Source organism: Pyrus communis, chromosome 15 (genome assembly GCF_963583255.1).
Source record: "Pyrus communis chromosome 15, drPyrComm1.1, whole genome shotgun sequence".
Taxonomy (NCBI): domain Eukaryota; kingdom Viridiplantae; phylum Streptophyta; class Magnoliopsida; order Rosales; family Rosaceae; genus Pyrus; species Pyrus communis.
The window spans coordinates 21,942,623-21,965,669 of record NC_084817.1 but is presented as its reverse complement, the minus strand read 5'-3'; the positions used below and the strand labels follow the sequence as shown (position 1 = coordinate 21,965,669).

General features: G+C 38.2%; 1 non-coding gene and 1 pseudogene across 1 annotated transcript; both read right to left on the bottom strand.

Annotated features, from left to right (window-relative positions):
• Positions 1 to 9,844: 9,844 nt before the first annotated feature.
• On the bottom strand, positions 9,845 to 9,955 carry LOC137718893 (small nucleolar RNA R71). Its single transcript, XR_011065974.1, has one exon. It is a non-coding gene; the product is annotated as a small nucleolar RNA R71 (small nucleolar RNA).
• Positions 9,956 to 20,252: 10,297 nt separating this feature from the next.
• Positions 20,253 to 22,576, bottom strand: LOC137718500 (patellin-3-like; annotated as a pseudogene).
• Between the last annotated feature and the right edge of the window lie 471 nt (positions 22,577 to 23,047).

Sequence of the window (23,047 nt, the reverse complement as noted above, 5' to 3'; positions counted from 1 at the left end):
ACAACTCTTTTTCTTGCTTTGCCATGCATATGTATATGCCATGTAACAAGGATATCAATAATCACATGCTCTATAACATCTGCAACACTAATCAAAATGTTAGTAGCCAAAATCGTATGATCTTATCAATAATATATAGTATGGATAACACACCACAATCTAATTGAGAAATATTACTTTACCATTTTACTCCATCTCTCTTTAAATGATATTGATGCATAAACCATTGAGTTCCATAGAGCAATTCTGTTGGGTAAGCTCTCATGCATTTTCTGGGATTTGTCTCTCTTATTTTACAACATTATGAAGGGAAGTAAATGGAGATTTTCGATGGTTTAGTGGAGTGCTTCTCATGGAAATGATCTCAAAATGTAAATGCATAAACAATACAAGATTTAAGTGGTTCACCAAATCGACTACATCCACTGGGGGTTTGCTTTCATTGTATTTCACTACATATGAGGGACTTACAAATACAATGAAAGATGGCTTAAAGCCTTTACTCAATGGAAAGTAAATGGGAAAAATGAAAAAAGTGATCTGGGAAGGAGATGAGGTTGTTTATTCTTGTTTCCCTGTGTGTTGTTGTTGGTGGTGTGTTGTTCTTTCCCTCAGCTCTTCTCCTTTATTTATAGAGAATGAATCATATCAAGGCTGCTATTTGTGGATTTTAAAGATCTTCAAACATGTCTGCACTTGCATTTCAAATCCACCCGTTCTCACCTCATTGGAAGATTTGGAACAAAATTGAATAGAGAATATTGTAACCAAATGATTAAGATTCCTCTTAGCCTTGTGAATCAACACTCTAAAACCACAAAATATTGCCAACTCATGCACTTAGACACACGTACCTAGTCTATGGCCCTAAATAGACTCACACCTCACCCCAATGTTTAGGGGTGAATAATCACACTACATTAACTCAACTTGCCACACCACCATTTGTTAAAAAATATCACACCAATTCTAGTTAGATAATCCCCACTTCAAGCTCTTAGCTCTTTGTTCCTGATTATGCTTCAAATTAAAGATCAATGAAGATAGCAATGGTGATTTTCCATCAACAAGTAAAAAGAATAAGTTTAAGGCCTAACAAAATAATATCATACGTGTATATATAACCATTTTTTTTTAAATACGGGGTATTACAAAATTGATATGTAGTAGTGAATGTCAGTGACAACATTGATTAATTTTGAAAGTGAAGGACTAAAATAATGAGTTTGCTCAATCTCATGAACTATTAGTGAGAAAAACCGGATGATAAATGAGGGCACCACTAACATAGTAGTGGAATGAGGCATCTAAGGGGGTTGTATTCAATTAGGATTATGTGAGGTTCTAAAGGAGTTTAAAAATCCATGGGTATTCAATTAAGATTTTAAATGAATCAATCAAATGCATGTTGTATTCAATATAGATTTATAAAGAATCAATCAAAGTCTGGTGGTATTCAATCTAAATTTTTAGAGTGACTTTTCAAATATGAGAGTATTAAAAAAATAAGGGAATTCGTAAGATTCAATGAATTTGCTGATTTTGATACATTTTAGGGTGTGAGGTATAAATATGAAAGGCCTTCACAAATCAGGCACCCTTCTCCATATTTCAACGTGATTCCTCATGTTCAAAGCATGCTACTTACTACGAACAACTTCTTCAAAAAGTCTCTTTTCCAGGTAATACACAACAATATGCTATGTCTCCTATTGTAAATCTTTTGATTAGGGTTCTAATTATCGTGTTTATTTGTGATTTTGCTTCTTTTTTTTTTCTTCTTCTTTCTACTTACATCATGGATTATGTGGGTATTGGTTTATTTGAAGACGCATTGAAATTGGAAGAACTACTGAAAACTGCAAGTTCTTCCAATGGGTATTTCCTGACTACGATAATTTGGTAAATGTATTTGGCATGGAACAGCTTTTGGGAACAACTCGGTTGGATTGGGTGAAGACACTAATTCTAGAACATAAGAGTGGGAAACAATACAAGTGCCGTGATAGAAGACCATGTTATTGATGGCAATACTAACACAAATATGTAAAGTCAAGTTGAGAAAGATGACTACACTTTACTTTTCTTGGACACAAATTTGGAGCCTGCCATAACAAAACTCCCTCAAAGAAAGAGAGCTAGAATAGATAATGAAGCAAATAGTACCTCAGGAGAGACTCACTCTAGCAACTCTAATTGAAAAAAGTTTATGTTGGTATGGATTCAATTGAGCCAATTGCTAATGACGTTTGAGAGAGAGGGAGAGAGAGAGAGAGAGAGACATAGAGAGAAAAGAAAAACAATGATTAGAATCTGTAAATAAAAAATTGCCCGATGACTATTAGACTCCACAAAAATGCATTAAACTTTATAACAAAATTGTCACATCCCCGCCCAATCCCTCATCACATCTTGGGCTTGACGTCACCGAAGCACGATATTGTCTGCTTTGGGCCCCAACCAAGCCTTCACGATTTTGTTTCTCCCAGTGGGTCACCCATCGTGGGAGTGCTCTCTTACGAACTCGCTTAACTTCGGAGTTCCGATGGAACCCAAAGCCAGTGAGCTCCCAAAAGGCCTCATGCTAGGTAAAGATGAGAATATACATATAAGGCTTACAGGATCCACTCCCTTGGGCGATGTGGGATCTAACAATCCATCCCCCTTAGGGGCGCGACGTCCTCGTCGGCACACCCGCATCACACGACAGAGTGGCTTGCCTATGAGTCATATAGATTGCATTAGGCAACTCTGACTTATATGCTAACATTGATTGATAAGATATGGATGAGTCGTACATGTCACTATAGGTGACTCCGACTTATATGCTAGCATTGATTAATGAGATATGGATGAGTCGTACAAGTCAATATAGGTGACTCCGACTTATGTGCTAGCATTGATTTATTGAGCACATGATTATTTATGTTGCTCATGAGATGTTGTGTCGTGGTATATTTATGGATTTACTGTTGATATACCTTTAGATTTAAATTTATTCATATTTTTCCCACATCACTATATTTTATGGCTTCGTCTGTATCGGCCAGCACAACTCGATTTGGAGTCCAAGTAGACTTTATGGGTCGGGGTGTGTCAGTTCACCCATTGTGGGAGTGCTCTCGTGCGAACTCGCGCGAACTCGCTTAACTTCGGAGTTCTGATGAAACCCGAAGCCAGTGAGCTCCAAAAAGACATCGTGCTAAGTAGAGATGAGAATATACATATAAGACTTACATGATCCACTCCCCTAGGCGATGTGGGATCTAACAATCCACCCCCCTTAGGGGCTCAACGTCCTCGTCGGCACACCTGCACCACACGGCAGAGTGGCTCAGATACCAAATTGTCACATTCCGGCTTGGGCCTCCATCACATCCTGGGTTCGACTCCACTGAAGCACGATATTGTCAGTTTTGGGCCTCGACCATGCCCTCACGGTTTTGTTTCTGGGAACTCACACGAGAACTTCCCAGTGGATCACCCATCGTGGGAGTGCTCTCGCGCGAACTCGCTTAACTTCGAAGTTCCGATGGAACCCGAATCCAGTGAGCTCCCAAAAGGCCTCGTGCTAGGTAGAGATGAGAATATGCACATAAGGCTTACAAGATCCACTCCCCTGGGCGATGTGAGATCTAACAAAAATTCATACCAAATTCTTTTACAATTCACCAAATTTTATGCGAATCAATTAAAATTCATGAAATCTATGAGAGTTGATAGTTACATTAAACTCTATTAGAATTCTAATTAAATACACCCTCCTAAATCTAAAAGCCCCTTAACCAAGAGAAAAAAAATATATCTAAAAGCCTCATGCCACTTAGTACTATGGTAGTGCTATTCTTTTGCACTAGTAAGTGAGAGATCTTATTTTCAATTCTCGCTTAAGACGAAATTGAACCACATTATTTCTAGCTCATTGTGAAGTTTAGCCCGCTACCCCATCCCCTTAATGTAGAACTCTAATCATCTCCTCTTCATCATCCGCCATCCCCCAAATATATTGCAGTCTTGCTGCGATCAAGACTTAATCATAAATTCAACACACTTTCCAACCAATTAACATGCACGAACAGTAGAATTACTCCATATGAGGTAACCATTCTTGCGCTCTTGCATTCTCTCTTATTTTGATTAGAATGCATCCTCAAAACTATTTTTATTAAATATTTCAGCTCTGGTATTTCTAACTTTTTTTATATTCTAGTGCCAATTCCGACCACATTAAGAAGCTATGCAAATCAAACAATCCACTTAGAATAAGAACTCCATCCCAATCCAGTAAGGACTCTTTGATGCACGTAGCTATAATATTTGTTTTCCCTTTCCTTGTATGATCCAGTTTCCTTCTCCTTGTATGCATGATTGAGTTTCCTTCTCCTAGTATGATTGAGTCTCCTCCTTTGTATGATTGTCTTTGTAGATCAATAATAGACATACATACATACATATATATATATATAGAAAAACTAATATAAAGGACTTTAAATCTTTACATGTTAATAAAAAATTACTCACTAACTTTATTTAATAATAAAGAAAAAAGACTAATAAATAAAAAACTTAACAAACCCAACTTGCGCTGGGGCGCGTACACCCCCTCCCCCCGTACTTTCAAATACTCCACTTTTTTGTCCCATTGTCAGTTACATTAATAGTTTTTTTTATTTTTTTTTATTTTTCTTAGACTAAGAAAAATACTTCAAAAATTGAATTACATTCTTCTGTTTTATTTTTGTGGTGTTATTTTCCAATAGTAGTCATGATGATGAGAAACATTTCAGTGCGCCCAGAACATGGGGTAGTACATTCTATATAAGTTGTAAGATTTTTGTGTTAAAAAATTAATAACATAAAAAATAAAATTTTCACCACTTATATAATAACACGTGGTATACCATTTGTGTTATGGGCACAAGGAAAAATTTCTCCAAGATGACACCCAACTCAAGAAATTGGATGGAGAGCTACATTTATTATTGTAGGTATATGAAAAAAGTGAGGAAATTTTAATTTGGTAATTGAAAACAGCTTTTTAAATATAATTACTGAGAACATAATCTTCTCAAGGTTTTGATCTAAAGAGTCACTTTTGGGTTCATCATTTTCGGCGCAATGGGTGCTTTTACATGACCAAAAATGGTCTAAGTTTCAAACCTTATGAAACTAAACCAAGAACTAAACATTATTTATAAAACTTCACCAATAAGTAGACACTATTAATGAAACTAGACCAATAAGTAGACATTATTCATGAAACTGGATCAATAAGTAGACACTATTTATGAAACGAAAACAAGAATTAGGCATTATTTCCAAAACTAAACCAATAGGTGGAAACTATTTATGAAACATGACTATACACTAGTTATGAAACTGGAGTAAGAATTAGACAATATTTATAAAACATGAACAAGAACTAGGCACTATTTATGAAAAATGGATCAATAACTAGACACTATTTATAAAACCGGACCAAGAAAGAGACACTATTAATGAAACTGTACCAATTACTATACATTATTTATGAAACTGGATCCAATAACTAGGCATTATTAATAAAACATGATCAAGAACTAGACACTATTTATGAAAGTGGACAAAAAAACTAGGCATTATTTATGAAATTGGACCGTTCAGTTTCATAAATAGTGCAGTTTCATAAATAGTGTTTAGTTTCATAAATAATGTTTAGTTTCATAAATAAAGTTATAGTACGGTTTTTGGTTAAAATTTAAGGGTTTTTTTTTGTCTTTTTTATTAAAATTTAATTTTTTTTTTCATTAAATAAAGTTATAGCACGATTTTTTGTTAAAATAAATTTAGCCCAAACCCTTTTCATGAAAGTTCCTGTGTATATATATATTAGAATTAGGGTTTACAAAACTCCATCATATATGTTCTCTACTTGTTTGAACAAATCCTGAAGTTTGGTTAGAATTCAGGTAACTGTGAGATCAACCATAAACTTCCAACCGCTGTCACAAGCTCTCAACATATCCGCCGTACCGTGAGATAAATAAATATAATGAAGAAGAGAGTTCGCCCAACCTCTCAATTTGTCCAGTTCAAGAAGTGCTATGTGTACAACTTGGGAAGGAGACGTTGGCCGCTAGACAGGAAAAAAAAACTACTACCTGGGAAGGAAAGGGAAAAATGAGGGTGATTGCAGCTCGTTGGACCGGATCAGTTTGTTGCCAGATGAACTTCTTGTTAGTATATTGTCTCTTCTCCCGCTAAAGGAAGCAACATCAACTAGTATCCTTTCTCGGCGATGGCGCTGTGCGCGGGCGTCCACTATGAATCTCGTCTTTGGTTCGGGATTCAATGCTAACCCTTGTCTCCGGTTGCATGCATTCTCACCAAAACAAAGAGAAAAACAAGCCCGTAGCTACGTCGATTGGGTAACTAGTGTGATGGATCAACATGAAGGCACAACCATCATTCGATTCAGAGCTTGCTTTGAGCTAGATGATATTTTTCACAAGCTCCATTGATGAATGGATTGAATTTGCAATGAATAAGAGAATTGAAATACTTGAGTTGGATTTTTTTTTCCACACGGTCTGAGATGGAATACTATTATACATTCCCAGAGAAACTATTAAGTCTTGGACAAGTGTATACCTAGAAGCTCGAGCACTCGCATCCTGAAAATCCAAGTCGATACTGTATCGGATTTGAATCTCTCAAAGTTTTTAGCCTCTGCAAGGTTTCTGTGACTCAAGAAATACTTGAGTACTTGATATCCAATTGTCCCGTTCTTGAGCACCTATCTGTGGGTTACGCTGCCAACAATTTGGTAGCTGATAAGTCACATTCTGCATGCATTTTTATCTTCCTTATTTGGCGTCTTTGTGATTGTTTTGGATTAAACTAGTTGCATTTTACATTATTTGGTGTTAGTGTGCAGCCAAGTGTGAATTTGGATCACTGGGAAGGCAAATGAAGTAAAAACATTCCAGAAAAGATGTGAAGTGTTAAGAAATGCAATTCGGCCATATTGGGTGATTCTAAACAAGGCAAAATCATTGAAGTCGGCTATGTGGTTCCAACATCAAAACATGCATTCACATGCATGTCTCAACCTTGGCCGTGTGTTCCCATATCATCCCATCACTTTATGCACTTCTAGCACCAAGTCAGATTGTGCATTCCACTACTTGTCCACCTCCCTTTTGCGCCAAAAACACCCATTTCCATCACTTAATTCATTTCAGCCATTTTGACACCAACAAACACAATCATTCCATTCCGTGCAGATTCCATGTTTTAACGCCCAAAACATCCCTCACATGCATGACTCACAATCTGACCTTACACTCCATTATCTTTCTCCACTTCATCTTTGCAGAAATTCACATGCATTGTGATTAAACAAACCACTCCTTGCAACCATCATTTCAGAAATCCAACTCATCCCTTTATCCATGCCGTGTGCCTATTTCACCTTTCCAGAATTTGTACAAACAATTCACTTTTGGCAGATTCCACTCACTTGTTGCAGCAAGGGCACATGCATTTTGATTAAACAAACCACATCTTTGCAGACCTTGTCCATGCCGTGAGAACAACACCTCAGAAACCCATTCAAGTCCAGCTCATTTGATGCCATTCCATCACTTATGCACTGCCATCTGAGTTAAACATTTAAAAGATCCAATCTGATTGTGTAAGACACATTTTTTTCTATAAAACAAGGCTCACTTGACACAACAAAGGGTTCCGCAAGTTTTCTTCTTCAACCAGTCCATTACACACCCATAACCTCTCCCATTTCACTCCATTCTCTGTCCATTTTCTGTCCCAAGGGCAGAAACCATTCAACCAAGCCATTCTACCTTCATCCGCACCACATTTGGAGAAGCAACACCAAGGAACTCTTCAAGGACTTCAACATCAGTTTTGCTTCAAGGGTTTCTCCTTCTTAATCTTATGTTCACTCATGTTATTTATTTTTATGTTAAACCTTTGTAAACATGAAGTGTAACTAATCTTCCTCTAGGGATTCGATGTAACCTTGCAAAGTTTGCCATGTAATTAAGTTAGAATGCTCAGTTTGTCCATCTATTTCTTGTTTCATTTTCTGTTTTAATGGTGACTTAGTGTGTTGATTTTAATGTTTGATCATCATTTGAATTAATCACAAAGTTGTGTAGCCAAGATTAGAACACACATCATGCATAATCTTGGTAGATATGTGAATGAATGAAGGGAGTGTTTAGCACACATCCTGCCGAGTTATTCCCTTTGGTTTTATGAAAGTTTCTTGTACATTACATAATCTTGATTATGAACCAAAGTTGCACATCACAATTAGGTTCATGATTAGAGACATTTGATCAAATCCACACATCATATGGTTGATCATATCCAAGTGAAACAAACTCAAGAAATAGGTAGATGAATGAGTACAAACTAACTTGACAAACATGGACTTAGTTGAGCAATGGTGAAACCGAATCCCTAGCTTCATTTCCATTGATACTATCCCATTACATTAGTTGTTGATTCATTTATTTGTGTTTACTTCATTTTCTCATGCTTTCAAGTTACAACAACAAATCTGTCTATTTAGACTAGTTTGATTCATTTCCAAATCTGCCTAGTTTGTTTAGTTTGATTCATTTCTTAGAGTTCTTGCAAAACAAGTAGTTACATAGGTCCAATTAGTCCCTGCGGATTCGACACCCTTGCTTGTGCCATTATACTAAATATATTCTAGCATTAGGAAGGAATTATACATCAACAAAAATGGCGCCGTTGCCGGGGACTGATTTCAGTCCCTTGTAATTGCTTGTTTGCTTGTTTGCTATTTTGATTAGTGTCAAGGTTCATAACTTGTCGAATTGATAACTGGAAGTTGGTTTAAGTTGCATATATTTCGTGAGTAGAGAGGAATCCCTTAGCCATTCCATTATCCATTGGTTTACATCAATTTGCTTTACAATTTGTTTTCTTTACAATATGTCCATTTAATTAAATTTCGTCCAAATACAATTTCCCCCCCATATTTTGTTAAGTCTTAAGCTTAGAATCTGTCTTATCTTGTGTTTTGAAGCATTTTGAATCAAGCCCAAACCTAATTTTCGTCCAAAGTTGAGTTTAGTGTCAAAACTGCCCAGTTTGTGTTTTTAGGCAGTTTTGAGAGTTTTTAGCTTGTTTTGAGTCTTGTGAATCTGTTTTGAGTCCTTTGAGTCCTTTCAAACGTTTTTTTTTGTTTATTTTTGTTCATTTCATTGTTGTTTGCTAGTAGATTTTCATTCACACTTGTGTTATTTTATTTCAGGTAGTATATGTCAAATAGACTTGTTGAGTTAGGCCAAAGAATTGAACGGTTGAAGGGCCACACTTTGGACAACTTTGTGCCATCAAGTTCATCCTTTAGCCGTGAGGAAGAGGAAGGGAATTCACCTAGTTCAACAAGTAAAGAATCTAAGCAATTTAATTGGGAAAGAGAAGAAGAGATGGCGGGCAACGAAGATGAACTTCGAGCTTTGGAGGACTTTGCTCAACCAATCATACCAAATTCACCTTCATGCATCTTGCTGCCCACAGAAGCTAGAAACTATGATCTCAAATCTTCACATTTCCATATGTTTCCTTCATTTTATGGCTTACCTAATGAAGACCCTTTAGCTCATATTAAAGAGTTTTACAATGTTGTGAGTGGTTTACCTTTGCAGGGAGTAAGTGAAGCAAATTTGAGGATGAGGGTGTTTCCTTACACCTTGAAAGATAAGGCCAAGAGTTGGTTGATGACTCTAACACCAGGTTCCCTCACTACATGGGATGCCGTGGCTAAAAAGTTCTTGGAGAAGTTCTTTTCCACTCAAAAGACAGCCACATTAAGGGGACAAATCTTCAACTTCAAACAAGATGATGGAGAACCTTTCAATGAGTGTTGGGAGCGTTTTAAAGGCCTCTTGTTGCAATGTCCACACCATGGGTTACCTTTTCACTTACAAATGCAAATGTTTTATGATGGACTAACCCAAAATTGTCAATCAACTGTGGATAATGCAGCAGGTGGAGCATTGAAGAAAAAGAATGCTCAAGAGTCATATAACATTTATGAGATGTTGGGGTCTAATGCTCAACACAAAGATTTAAGGGGTAAGAAAGTTGGAGTCTATGAAACAAGTTCTAATCATGAGCTTTTGTTGCAGGTAGCTAACCTAGAAAGGAAGCTTGAATCCGTGCTCAACATGGTGCCAAAAGCTAATGAAGTGTGTGCTATTTGCAACATACCAAGCCATCCTACTCACCAATGTCCATCTAGGGAAGCTTACCCCGAGTATGTTCAAGAACAAGTGAACCTCATGAATTCTTACAACCAAAGGCCAAGGAATGATGTGTATTCAAATACATATAACTCAAGTTGGAGAGATCATCCCAACCTTTCATGGAAGAACAACAATCAATTCCAAAATTTCCAACCAAAACCTGCCACTAGCCTTGAGGACACGGTTAAATTGTTAGCCCAAAACACCTTGCAATTCCAACATTCCACCAATAGCACATTCCAACAACATTCAGCAGCCCTAACCAAAATGGAGACACAATTGGGGCAGATTGCAGATGCATTAAACCAAAGAGAGGTTGGGAAGTTTCCAAGCCAACCCGTGATACTCCAAAGGAACCAAGAGCAAGCCAAAGCAATCACTACACTTAGAAGTGGTAAGGTTATTGATAATAGAGTTGGCAATGAAGTTACTAATGAATATGATCATGTGAATGCAGGTGTTACTCAAGAAGACAATGAGAAACCAAATGAGGAACCAAGTCATGCTACTTCCTCATTTGAAGCACCAAATCTTCACAAGGCCGAGAAACCATACACTCCACCAATACCATTCCCTGGAAGACTTGCCAAGAGCAAGCAGGATAAGTCATTTAAGGAGATTTTTGATATACTAAGCAAAGTGAATGTTAACTTACCTTTGCTTGATGTCATTAGGAACATGCCGGCATATGGGAAGTTCTTCAAGGAGTTAAACAGCTACAAAAGGAAGTATGGACCACATGAGAAGGTTGTGGTGTCTGAGAATGTGAGTGCAGTTTTGCAAAGAAAACTTCCACCAAAGCTCAAGGATCCAGGAAGTTTCTCTATCAACATCACCATAGGGGACAAGAAAGTAGAGAAGGCAATGCTTGATTTGGGTGCTAGCATCAACTTAATGCCTTATTCAGTGTACCTTCAACTAGGTTTGGGAGATTTGAAAGCCACCACCATTTCATTACAACTTGCAGACAGATCCGTGAAATATCCAAGAGGTATAGTAGAAGATATTCTAGTTCAAGTTGATAAACTAATCTTGCCTGCAGATTTTGTAGTGTTGGACATGGAAGAAGCTCCTATACATGATCGTGAGTTGCCAATATTGCTTGGGAGACCTTTCATGGCCACGGCCAAGACCATCATTGATGTGCAAAATGGATTCCTCACTATGACAGTGTTAGGAGAGACAGTTCAATTCAAAGTGTTTGAATCTCTTTCTCATCCTTCTTCATCTCTTGATTGTTATGCCATTGATGTGCTTGATTCATTGGTATTCTCTAAGTTCTTGCAGGCACAATCGAATGAACCATTACAAACTGTTTTGAGTCAATCTCAAGGTGAGTTTGATGAAGAAGATGCACTCATGGAAGAAGTAGCTGCCTTGGAAGCATTAGCATTGTATCCTTTGAATGTTTCACCTTTGTTAGAGCCTTTAGAACCATCAATGTCACATCTAACTCCTTCTACTGTTAAGGCACCAAAACTTGAACTTAAACCACTTCCACCACATCTAAAATATGCATATCTAGTTGAATTTGAAACTCTTCCAATTATCATAGCTTCTGATCTCACCCCAAATGAAGAAGATAAACTAATTAGGGTGTTAAAAGAGTTCAAATCAGTTTTTGGTTGGTCTATTGCAGATATCAAGGGAATAAGCCCTACCATGTGCATGCATAGGATTCTTTTAGAGGAAGGGGCAAAGTCAACCCGTGAGCCACAAAGAAGACTCAATCCACACATGAAGGAGGTTGTTAGGAATGAGGTGTTGAAATTGTTAGATGTGGGGATCATATATCCCATTTCTGATAGCAAATGGGTGAGTGTTATTCATGTGGTTCCTAAGAAGGTGGGAATCACTGTGATGAGGAATGAAAACAATGAGCTTGTGCCCACAAAGCCCACGGCCAGTTGGCGTGTTTGCACCGATTACAGGAAGTTGAATTCTAGCACTAGAAAAGATTACTTTCCTATGCCTTTCATAGATCAAATGCTTGAGAGATTGGCAGGTTACTCACATTATTGTTTTCTGGATGGATACTCAGGTTACAATCAAATTGCAATCGCTCCAGAGGATCAAGAGAAAACAACCTTTACTTGCCCCTTTGGCACATTTGCATACAGGAGAATGCCTTTTGGACTTTGCAATGCTCCAGCAACATTCCAAAGATGCATGTTGGCCATCTTTTCTGACATGGTAGAAAGGTTCATTGAGGTATTTATGGATGATTTCTCAGTGTTTGGTTCCTCTTTTGATGAATGTCTTAACCATCTCTCCTTAGTACTTCAAAGATGTCAGGAAACAAATTTGGTTCTCAATTGGGAAAAGTGCCAATTTATGGTGAAACAAGGAATTGTGTTGGGACATGTAATCTCTAGCAAAGGAATGGAGGTGGACAAAGCCAAAATTGACGTCATCACCAATATGGTAGCCCCCACCACTGTGAAGGGAGTAAGAAGTTTTTTGGGCCATGCGGGTTTTTATCGTCGTTTCATTAAGAACTTTTCAATGATCACTCGTCCATTATGCAATCTGTTAGCTAAAGATGTTGTATTTCATTTTGACAAGGCTTGTATGGATGCATTCAATACCTTGAAATATGAACTAACCTCGGCCCCTATTATTATGGCACCAGATTGGTCATTACCTTTTGAATTAATGTGTGATGCCTCTGACTATGCTATTGGTGCAGTGTTAGGGCAAAGGGTGAACAAGCGTCCACATGTGATCTACTATGCAAGCAGAACTCTGCATGATGCCCAACTTAACTATTCCACAACTGAGAAGGAGTTGCTTGCTGTTGTTTTTGCCTTATAAAAGTTTAGGTCATATCTTGTGGGATCTAAAGTTATTGTATTTTCTGATCATGCAACCCTTAGGTACTTGATGACAAAGAAGGATGCTAAACCACGCTTGATTAGATGGATACTCTTACTACAAGAGTTTGACTTGGAAATTCGAGATAAGAAGGGCAGTGATAATGTTGTGGCTGACCATTTGTCCAGGCTTAATGAAAACCATGGAGATGGACAACCTTTGCCCCTAAATGAATCATTTCCAGATGAACAACTCCTTGTTGTTCAAGAACAAGAACCATGGTATACGGATTTTGTTAATTATCTTGCTTGTGGTATAATGAGAAATGACCTTTCTTTTCAGGAAAGAAAGAAGTTCCTTGCCATGGTAAAGCACTACGTTTGGGACGAACCATATTTGTTTAAATATTGCCCTGATCAAATCATTAGGAGATGTGTCCCAGAGAGTGAGCAACAAAGCATCCTAACATTTAGCCACACATTGGCATGTGGAGGCCATTTTGGTGCCAAAAAGACATCTCTAAAGGTTTTACAATCTGGTTTCTTTTGGCCTACTTTATTCAAAGATGCTTTTGATTTTTGCTCTAAGTGTGATAGGTGCCAGAAAATGGGGAACATTAGCCGAAGAAATGAGATGTCATTGAACAACATTTTGGTGGTGGAACTCTTTGATGTTTGGGGAATCGATTTCATGGGACCATTTCCATCCTCTTTTGGCTACTTATACATATTAGTGGCAGTGGATTACGTATCCAAATGGGTTGAAGCCATTGCTACAAGAACTAATGATCATAAGGTTGTGTTGAATTTTCTTAAAGATGTGATTTTTTGTAGGTTTGGAACCCCAAGAGCTATTATTAGTGATGGTGGCAGCCATTTCTGCAACAAACCTTTTGAATCCTTGCTGAAGAAGTACAACATCAACCACAAAGTGGCAACCCCGTACCATCCTCAAACCTCAGGACAAGTGGAGATTAGCAATAGGGAGATCAAGAACATTTTGATGAAGACTGTGAGCCCTACAAGGAAGGATTGGTCATTGAGGTTAAATGATGCACTATGGGCATATAGAACAGCATACAAGACCCCCATTGGCATGAGTCCTTATCGCCTTGTGTTTGGGAAAGCTTGCCACTTGCCAATGGAGCTTGATCACCGTGCATATTGGGCCATCAAGAAGTTCAACTTTGATTACAAAGATGCTGGAATAGCAAGGAAGCTCCAACTTAATGAGTTGGAAGAGCTTAGAAATGAGGCATATGAGAATGCCAAAATCTACAAGGAACGGACTAAGCTCTATCATGACAAGGCCATCCTAAGGAGGGAGTTTCACCAAGGTATGAAAGTACTTTTGTATGACTCACGTTTGAGACTTTTTCCAGGAAAACTGAAGTCTAGGTGGGTGGGACCATTCAAAGTGCTGCAAACATTTCCCCATGGAGCTGTGGAGATAGAGAACATGAAGAATGGCACTTCTCTTAAAGTCAATGGGCAGCGATTGAAACCATATTTGGAGAAAGTAGAAGAGGAGCCAGTGTATCAAGTTGTCGATTTTCTTGAGTTTACAACACCATGAACAAGCTACCATGTCTTGCCTAGACATTAAATAAAGCGCTTGCTAGGAGGCAACCTAGTGTGGTTTGTGTTCTTTCCTTATTTTGTGTTTATGTTATTTCCATTCCATATTCTTTGCCTTTTTACTTTGCATACAATTTTAAGCATCGAGGACAATGCTTAGGTTAGGTTTGGGGGTGTGGGATGGAAAGTTTGTGTTTATATTTGTTTTATGTGTTAGTTTGGTTAAGAGTGTTTTGCTTTCATTTTGTTCAATTTGTGTGGGTTTGTTTTAGTTAAGTGTGTTTTGCTTACTAATATGAATGTATATGAGGGTTATGTTTGAAAACAAACGATTGGGTTGCTATGAAAAAGTGTTGTATCTTATGGTCATGTATAAAGCTTTAACTCTTGAAATTATGATCATGGAAGTACCATACTTAAATTCTGGAAGAAGAATAGTGGAGACTACCCTAGTGAGTTAGTTTGAGCCTAATTGCTTCTTTGAGAGGGTTTAAAGTGTTTCTACTCCTATCTTTTTCTTTCAATTTCACTCTAAATGATCTCATTACTTCTATTTTGTTTGGATACTAAGAATCATTCTCCTTTGCAGATACCATGTGTTTAGTATCATTCGTGAATGAACTCAATGAGATGATGTTAGGCTATGCATGTTTAACTACTAAAAGGCTTAAATCTTACCCATTTATGTGCTCCATTCACCCTTGTTGTAGCCAAACATTTTAGCCTAATTCTTTCATCACCTACACCATAATCTACCCATTCTAGCCCATTACAAGCCATACCTTATAGTTTGGGGAATACCAATGTGATGAAGACTAAGGGCATATTGAGTTATAAAGCAAGATTGTGGCGTGTACCGAGGGCACCTATGTTGAAAATGTTTCTAAAAAAAAGAAAAAAAAAAAAAAAAAAAAAAAAAGAGGATCAAAGTGGATACAAACTCCAAATCGCCTAATTATAAAGCATAGGGCCTGGACGCCAAAAACAAAAGAAGACAAATGCCAGTGAAGAGCCTCAAAGACACCTTGGTAGGCCCCAAGCTCTAGTTTTTCATATCACCTCTTTCGTAACCTATACCCTAAGCCTTGCATTACAACCTTGAGAAAGACCTAGCTGATCATTAAGGATGTATTCATGGGTGATGGTAAGTGTGTGTGTTATCTATATTCTTAGCATTTGATTCATTTCATGAGATCTACTCAGAAACTGTGCTTCCATTTCAGATTTCATATGTGAGAATTTTGATTTCCTTTACATAATTTCACTCATATATGTTGTTGAGAGACTAAACCTTAAGATCTGAGTGAAAACTTGAGTGGAAGCTGTGAGGAGTAGAGTTGAGGCGAATTCTATCTTAAGCATTTGGGTATGGTGACTTTGAAGTCGTAAGACATGGAGAAATATCTTTATACGTTACAATTGATACGATTCTTTGAAATGGAGAACTTTTGAGTTGATTGAATGACAAAACCTTCATTGGTTCTTATTAGTTTGTTTAAAGCATGTTTTAGCCAAATTGTTTGTAGTGTTTGTAGATGTTTGTGGGTGTCATCACTGTAAACCCTCAGGAGACACAACTCCTCCATCTAGGGACACCTAGGGGTTCAAAGGCTTGTTGCACATGCTCAGTGCAATCGTTTAGCCAGCGAAAGTGGTTTAGTTAGATGTTTGTGTTTTGTGTGTTTTAGTTTTAAGTTTGCTCGAGGACTAGCAAAAACCAGGTTTGGGGGTATTTGATAAGTCTCATTCTGCATGCATTTTTATCTTCCTTATTTGGCATCTTTGTGATTGTTTTGGATTAAACTAGTTGCATTTTACATTATTTGGTGTTAGTGTGCAGCCAAGTGTGAATTTGGATTACTGGGAAGGCAAATGAAGTAAAAACATTCCAGAAAAGATGTGAAGTGTTAAGAAATGCAATTCGGCCATATTGGGTGATTCTAAACAAGGCAAAATCATTGAAGTCAGCTATGTGGTTCCAACATCAAAACATGCATTCACATGCATGTCTCAACCTTGGCCGTGTGTTCCCATATCATCCCATCACTTTATGCACTTCTAGCACCAAGTCAGATTGTGCATTCCACTACTTGTCCACCTCCCTTTTGCGCCAAAAACACCCATTTCCATCACTTAATTCATTTCAGCCATTTTGACACCAACAAACACAATCATTCCATTCCGTGCAGATTCCATGTTTTAACGCCCAAAACATCCCTCACATGCATGACTCACAATCTGACCTTACACTCCATTATCTTTCTCCACTTCATCTTTGCAGAAATTCACATGCATTGTGATTAAACAAACCACTCCTTGCAACCATCATTTCAGAAATCCAACTCATCCCTTTATCCATGCCGTGTGCCTATTTCACCTTTCCAGAATTTGTACAAACAATTCACTTTTGGCAGATTCCACTCACTTGTTGCAGCAAGGGCACATGCATTTTGATTAAACAAACCACATCTTTGCAGACCTTGTCCATGCCGTGAGAACAACACCTCAGAAACCCATTCAAGTCCAGCTCATTTGATGCCATTCCATCACTTATGCACTGCCATCTGAGTTAAACATTTAAAAGATCCAATCTGATTGTGTAAGACACATTTTTTTCTATAAAACAAGGCTCACTTGACACAACAAAGGGTTCCGCAAGTTTTCTTCTTCAACCAGTCCATTACACACCCATAACCTCTCCCATTTCACTCCATTCTCTGTCCATTTTCTGTCCCAAGGGCAGAAACCATTCAACCAAGCCATTCTACCTTCATCCGCACCACATTTGGAGAAGCAACACCAAGGAACTCTTCAAGGACTTCAACATCAGTTTTGCTTCAAGGGTTTCTCCTTCTTAATCTTATGTTCACTCATGTTATTTATTTTTATGTTAAACCTTTGTAAACATGAAGTGTAACTAATCTTCCTCTAGGGATTCGATGTAACCTTGCAAAGTTTGCCATGTAATTAAGTTAGAATGCTCAGTTTGTCCATCTATTTCTTGTTTCATTTTCTGTTTTAATGGTGACTTAGTGTGTTGATTTTAATGTTTGATCATCATTTGAATTAATCACAAAGTTGTGTAGCCAAGATTAGAACACACATCATGCATAATCTTGGTAGATATGTGAATGAATGAAGGGAGTGTTTAGCACACATCCTGCCGAGTTATTCCCTTTGGTTTTATGAAAGTTTCTTGTACATTACATAATCTTGATTATGAACCAAAGTTGCACATCACAATTAGGTTCATGATTAGAGACATTTGATCAAATCCACACATCATATGGTTGATCATATCCAAGTGAAACAAACTCAAGAAATAGGTAGATGAATGAGTACAAACTAACTTGACAAACATGGACTTAGTTGAGCAATGGTGAAACCGAATCCCTAGCTTCATTTCCATTGATACTATCCCATTACATTAGTTGTTGATTCATTTATTTGTGTTTACTTCATTTTCTCATGCTTTCAAGTTACAACAACAAATCTGTCTATTTAGACTAGTTTGATTCATTTCCAAATCTGCCTAGTTTGTTTAGTTTGATTCATTTCTTAGAGTTCTTGCAAAACAAGTAGTTACATAGGTCCAATTAGTCCCTGCGGATTCGACACCCTTGCTTGTGCCATTATACTAAATATATTCTAGCATTAGGAAGGAATTATACATCAACAGTAGCTATTAAATCTTGTCTTGGTCTCAAAAGCATTGAGATTCGTGATGTGAACCTTGTTTCGTTCTATTATCACGGTGGTTCTATAAACCTGGCTGTGAGTAAAGTACCCTCCCTTGTTGACATATCCATGTCCGTTTGTCCAGCAGACAGGGGTTTCGGTCATTGTCGCATACACCCCTTAACGCTTCATTTTGACAAACTTTCTTGCTGTCTTTCTCAACTAGAGATTCTCGAATTGGAGACCAATGGAGCTGTCTACTGTGACAGTCTCTACTTTCAGAATCGTACGTGTCCTACCTTAACAAGTCTCAGACAATTGAAGTTAAAATTTGTTCCACAGCATTACAGGAGTCTTCGCTGGTTAGCTTTTTCCATGGAGGCGTGTCCTTACTTGGAGAGACTTGTGTTGAAGCGAAGTGTGAGATGGCGTAACGCAGGAGAAGGAGAAAAATTAGATATACCAGACAAATGCCGCTCCCAGAATAATTACCTCAAGGTAGTAGAAATAATAGGGTACCGTCACCTTCCCTGTGTCACTCACACTGTTCTAAAAATTCCTGCTTATCGCCACCTAGGCGGTTGATGGTTGGCCATCGTCCCGATTAATGTCTAGGCGTTTGAAAATTAAGAAAGAACGCCTTAACTTACTGAGGCGCCCGTCTAGACCGCTTAGCCTGCCCAGACCTGTCTAGTTTGTGACTCACTTAGACAAAAAATAAATAACTTTCATTTTGCATTTAAATTTTTTATTAAAGTATAAGAAACTTGTTGAATACTTAAAGGAACATACATTATATACTTATTCCTTATGTTTTCATTATGTTCCAATAGCTCATAATATATATGTCATTCCATTTTGTAGTTTATGATGAAATCATATAAAACACACTTATTTATACGAAATATAAAAGATTTAATTAAATCCACCTAGACGCCCGCCTAGACCCCACCTACCTGCCTAGGCGCTAGATCCCAGCCCACCGCCTGACTAGCGCATAGCGTCTTTTGGAACCTTGGTCACTCAATATGTCAAGTTCCTAACAGAGAACATGGTTGGATTGGAGAAAATTGTTGTTCATCCGGTCTTCCAACATTGGTCTTGGGATACAGCAATTTTTCGGTACGATTTTCCCATTGAGGAAGCCCAAGCAAGAGAGCACGCCATGCAACACATTAAAGAAATAGTGGATACAGCAATTTTTCGGTACGATTTTCCCATTGAGGAAGCCCAAGCAAGAGAGCACGCCATGCAACACATTAAAGAAATAGTGCCTTTGACTGTTGAATTCGTATGCCTCTAGTTTTTCCTTTTTAACTGCACCTGCGTTAAACTATCAAGAGATTGTCAACAACAAATTCGTTTGAGACACGGTTTTCTTTTCAATATAAGATGTTGACATGACTTAATTGTAACTGTCAACTAATGACAATGATTCATTCATGAGAACGATTTAATTCGAATCAAACAAGCCTCTTAGAATGAGAATTCCATCCCAGTCCAATAAAGATTTTCATTGTCTTCTTTATTATTGTTATTGGTCCCTTAATTGAGTTTTTGCTTTTATTGCTTTTGTTTGATAAATAGTTAGTATTATCTTGGCTTGGAGTTCATGATTCAATTGGTAATGCATACACCCAAATTCCATATGTGGTTGTTTTCTATTGAATATTAGTCTCACATTTACTTGAATATCACCCCTTAACAGTCAGATATGGTCGTCCAATGTCATTACAACATATATGTGACTGTTAATAGGTAATTGTACTCAGTACATGAATGTATTGTAGCCAAGTCCGTAAGACTCATCCTTTGAAAACCCATTAAAAAAAAAAAAGGAAATTGTACAAAATGATTACCAAAGTAGTACATTTTCTCAAATTTGTTGGCCTTCTTCCCAATATAATTATAATTTTTGTTTCCGAGTGTTCAACTCTAAACAGAAAAACATAAACTAGAATATAGAAGCCACCCAAAATTACAAGGAAAAAATAAATTTTAGTAACTAGAAAACCCAATTAACAAAATACAACACAAAAAGGATGATGATAAACAAGTATGATGCTAGGGAAGGATGAAATGCCACTATGAGTTTTTCCGACCTTCAGAAGATAGGGTTGCCGCGGCGAAGCCATCAGCCAGTTCCTTTTTTTAAAAGGAAAAAAACAAGTATGATGCAGCCTGCCCAAAGTGCACAATGCACAACATATGTTTAAAGTGCTGCAGCCTCATTTAAATTCCTGAGTAATCGAGGGGTTCGATCTTGAACCTGTACAGAAGTCTTTTCTTTTTCAAGGTTGGGTTGTCAATCTTGAGTAGTATTTTACCCAGTTCGTCAACTTTGAAGCTGTTGCTCACCACTGGTTCATCGGTTGGGCTCATCTTTGTGGCTTTCTGTATGATGATTGTGTATCCATTTTCCGCCTCGGGCACAAACTCAGCCCCATAGCTCACCTCCCATCCGACCACACGGAGCTCCCACACAATGGTGCACTTCTGCAATTTATCAACTCCGAATGAATTAAACCGATGAGCCATGGATAATAATTTAGCACTTGGCCAATACATATGTACAGTTCATGGATCAAATAAAAGCAGAGAAAAAAAAGGAAAGATCGCAATCAAACCTCATATATTATGATTTCCACAGTTTGTTTTGTTGCAGGTTTAATTGTAACATCGGCAACTGGATCCGCAATGGTAAACGCGGGGTTGCAGTCACAGTAATCGACACTCAAGCCACCATACTGAATCGATGTACCTGCATTATACGCCAATCGAAAGTTAAACCAAGACAAACCAAAAAATATACGACAAAGTAAGCGTTCTTGATATCGGATGAGATGAGAACTTTGGCACATAAGATGATAGACAATAGAGAATAATCATACTAACTTGAAAAGGGTTTCTGCGGTTTTGGCTGGGCTTGCAACAACAAACTTGCTTTTCGTCCTTGGCGTCAAGAACGGACTGATCATGGTGTAGAATGCAAGATACCACCAAGGAGCATTGATAAACACCTTCATTAACAAGATTTATCCACAACCAAACCAAGCAAACAAACATCAGCATTCAACATTCAACATAGACATATCAAAAATGCAGGGATACCGAATCAACAAACAATCAAGTTTATCAAGTAACACCTGTTTGGCTACGAATTCGGGATAATTGTCCTGGAGCAAGTGAAGGGCCTGTTTGGTGGCCAATCGAAGTTCCTTCTTTGCGGGTCCTGGAGAATTCTTGAGATCATTGACCTGAAAAATACTAGAAATACCGGCAGGAGTGAGATCAAGCTTTCGAATACCCTTCTCCAAGAACTGAACCCGCCACCGGAGAAACTTGGTTCGCTTTTCCTCGTCCGAGAATGTTTTCTGGTACAATTCTTTGTTCTGAAACTCCCCGAACACATTGTAACACACAGGGTGACCATCCCTATCGTACCCATGAACAAACACCACCTTCTCCAAATCATCACCGAGATCCTCCTCCACAAGAGCGTCGATCCCGAACGCTTTCCGCCATTGAATGGTGTTGCGGAGCATGACAAAGGCACCCTTCACCTTGAAGTCCCTCGCCCCCGGGAACTTGAGAAGAATCACATCGCTCCTCTCGTCCTTGAGAAGAGGGACTCCCCAAACGGACACATCCTCAGCCGCCGACACTGCAGCTTCTTTAGCTAATTCCTCTGCTTCGTTCAGTGGCTGCTCTTCCATTTTGGGTTCATGGGTTCGTTTTGGTTCTGATTCCAATTCGGTGGCGGTTTAGCTTTTGGGGACGTGAACTGGTGAGTGTTGAGAGCTTCCTGGACGAGCTGCTTCAGTTCATGAAGAGCTTTCCTCTCTGACTCTGAGAGATCGGCCACTACGTTACTCTCCTCCTTGAACGAAATCAAAGATCGAGGAATCTGCTTTTTATCCGCCTCTTCCTTCACTGGCTCAGACTCCACCGATGCTGCCGCCACTGGTGGTAGTGCAAGTGCCTCTTCTTTCCCAGACTCTGCCACTTCTGGCAGCGGTGGTGGTTGGGGCGCGTCTTCTTTAGACTCAGAAGTGGCGGGAGGCCCTGGCGGCGGTGCTTGGTCTGATGGTTGTGTTGGTCTGGGGATTTCGTCGGCCATTTTGGAGAAGGAGATGGGAAGGAGTTTGGTGGGCTCACTGTTAAGAAGCAGAAGGAAGATATATTGATGACAATGGAGAAGGAGCAAGTGAGGGAAACAGAAACGGAGCAAGTGGCATTCTAACACAGTAATGGTGTTAGAGTCCTCACCTAACAGTGTGATGTAAGTTGGGGTGACAATTCTAACCGTTAAACCCGATAATCGTGGATAATCACTTGAATAGATTGGATTTGGATATGAAAATTCCGGTATGGTATGGATATGGGGAAAAACCGTGAACTTTATTTGGTTATGGTTTTAGATATGGTTATAGGGATCCCTAATCCATATCCGTCTTCGAATCCGATCCGAATTATATATATATATATATATATATATATTTATATATATATATATAATATAATTTTATTCAATTTACCGAACCCTTACTGTATTAATTCATTATACATGCATCAAACCCTTACTATCTTTATTATGCACTAAACATCATGCATGGGGCATACCAACAACCTCATCAATTCAATACTCTTATTGTTATACTCAACCAAATTAATTTATTGAATCATTTT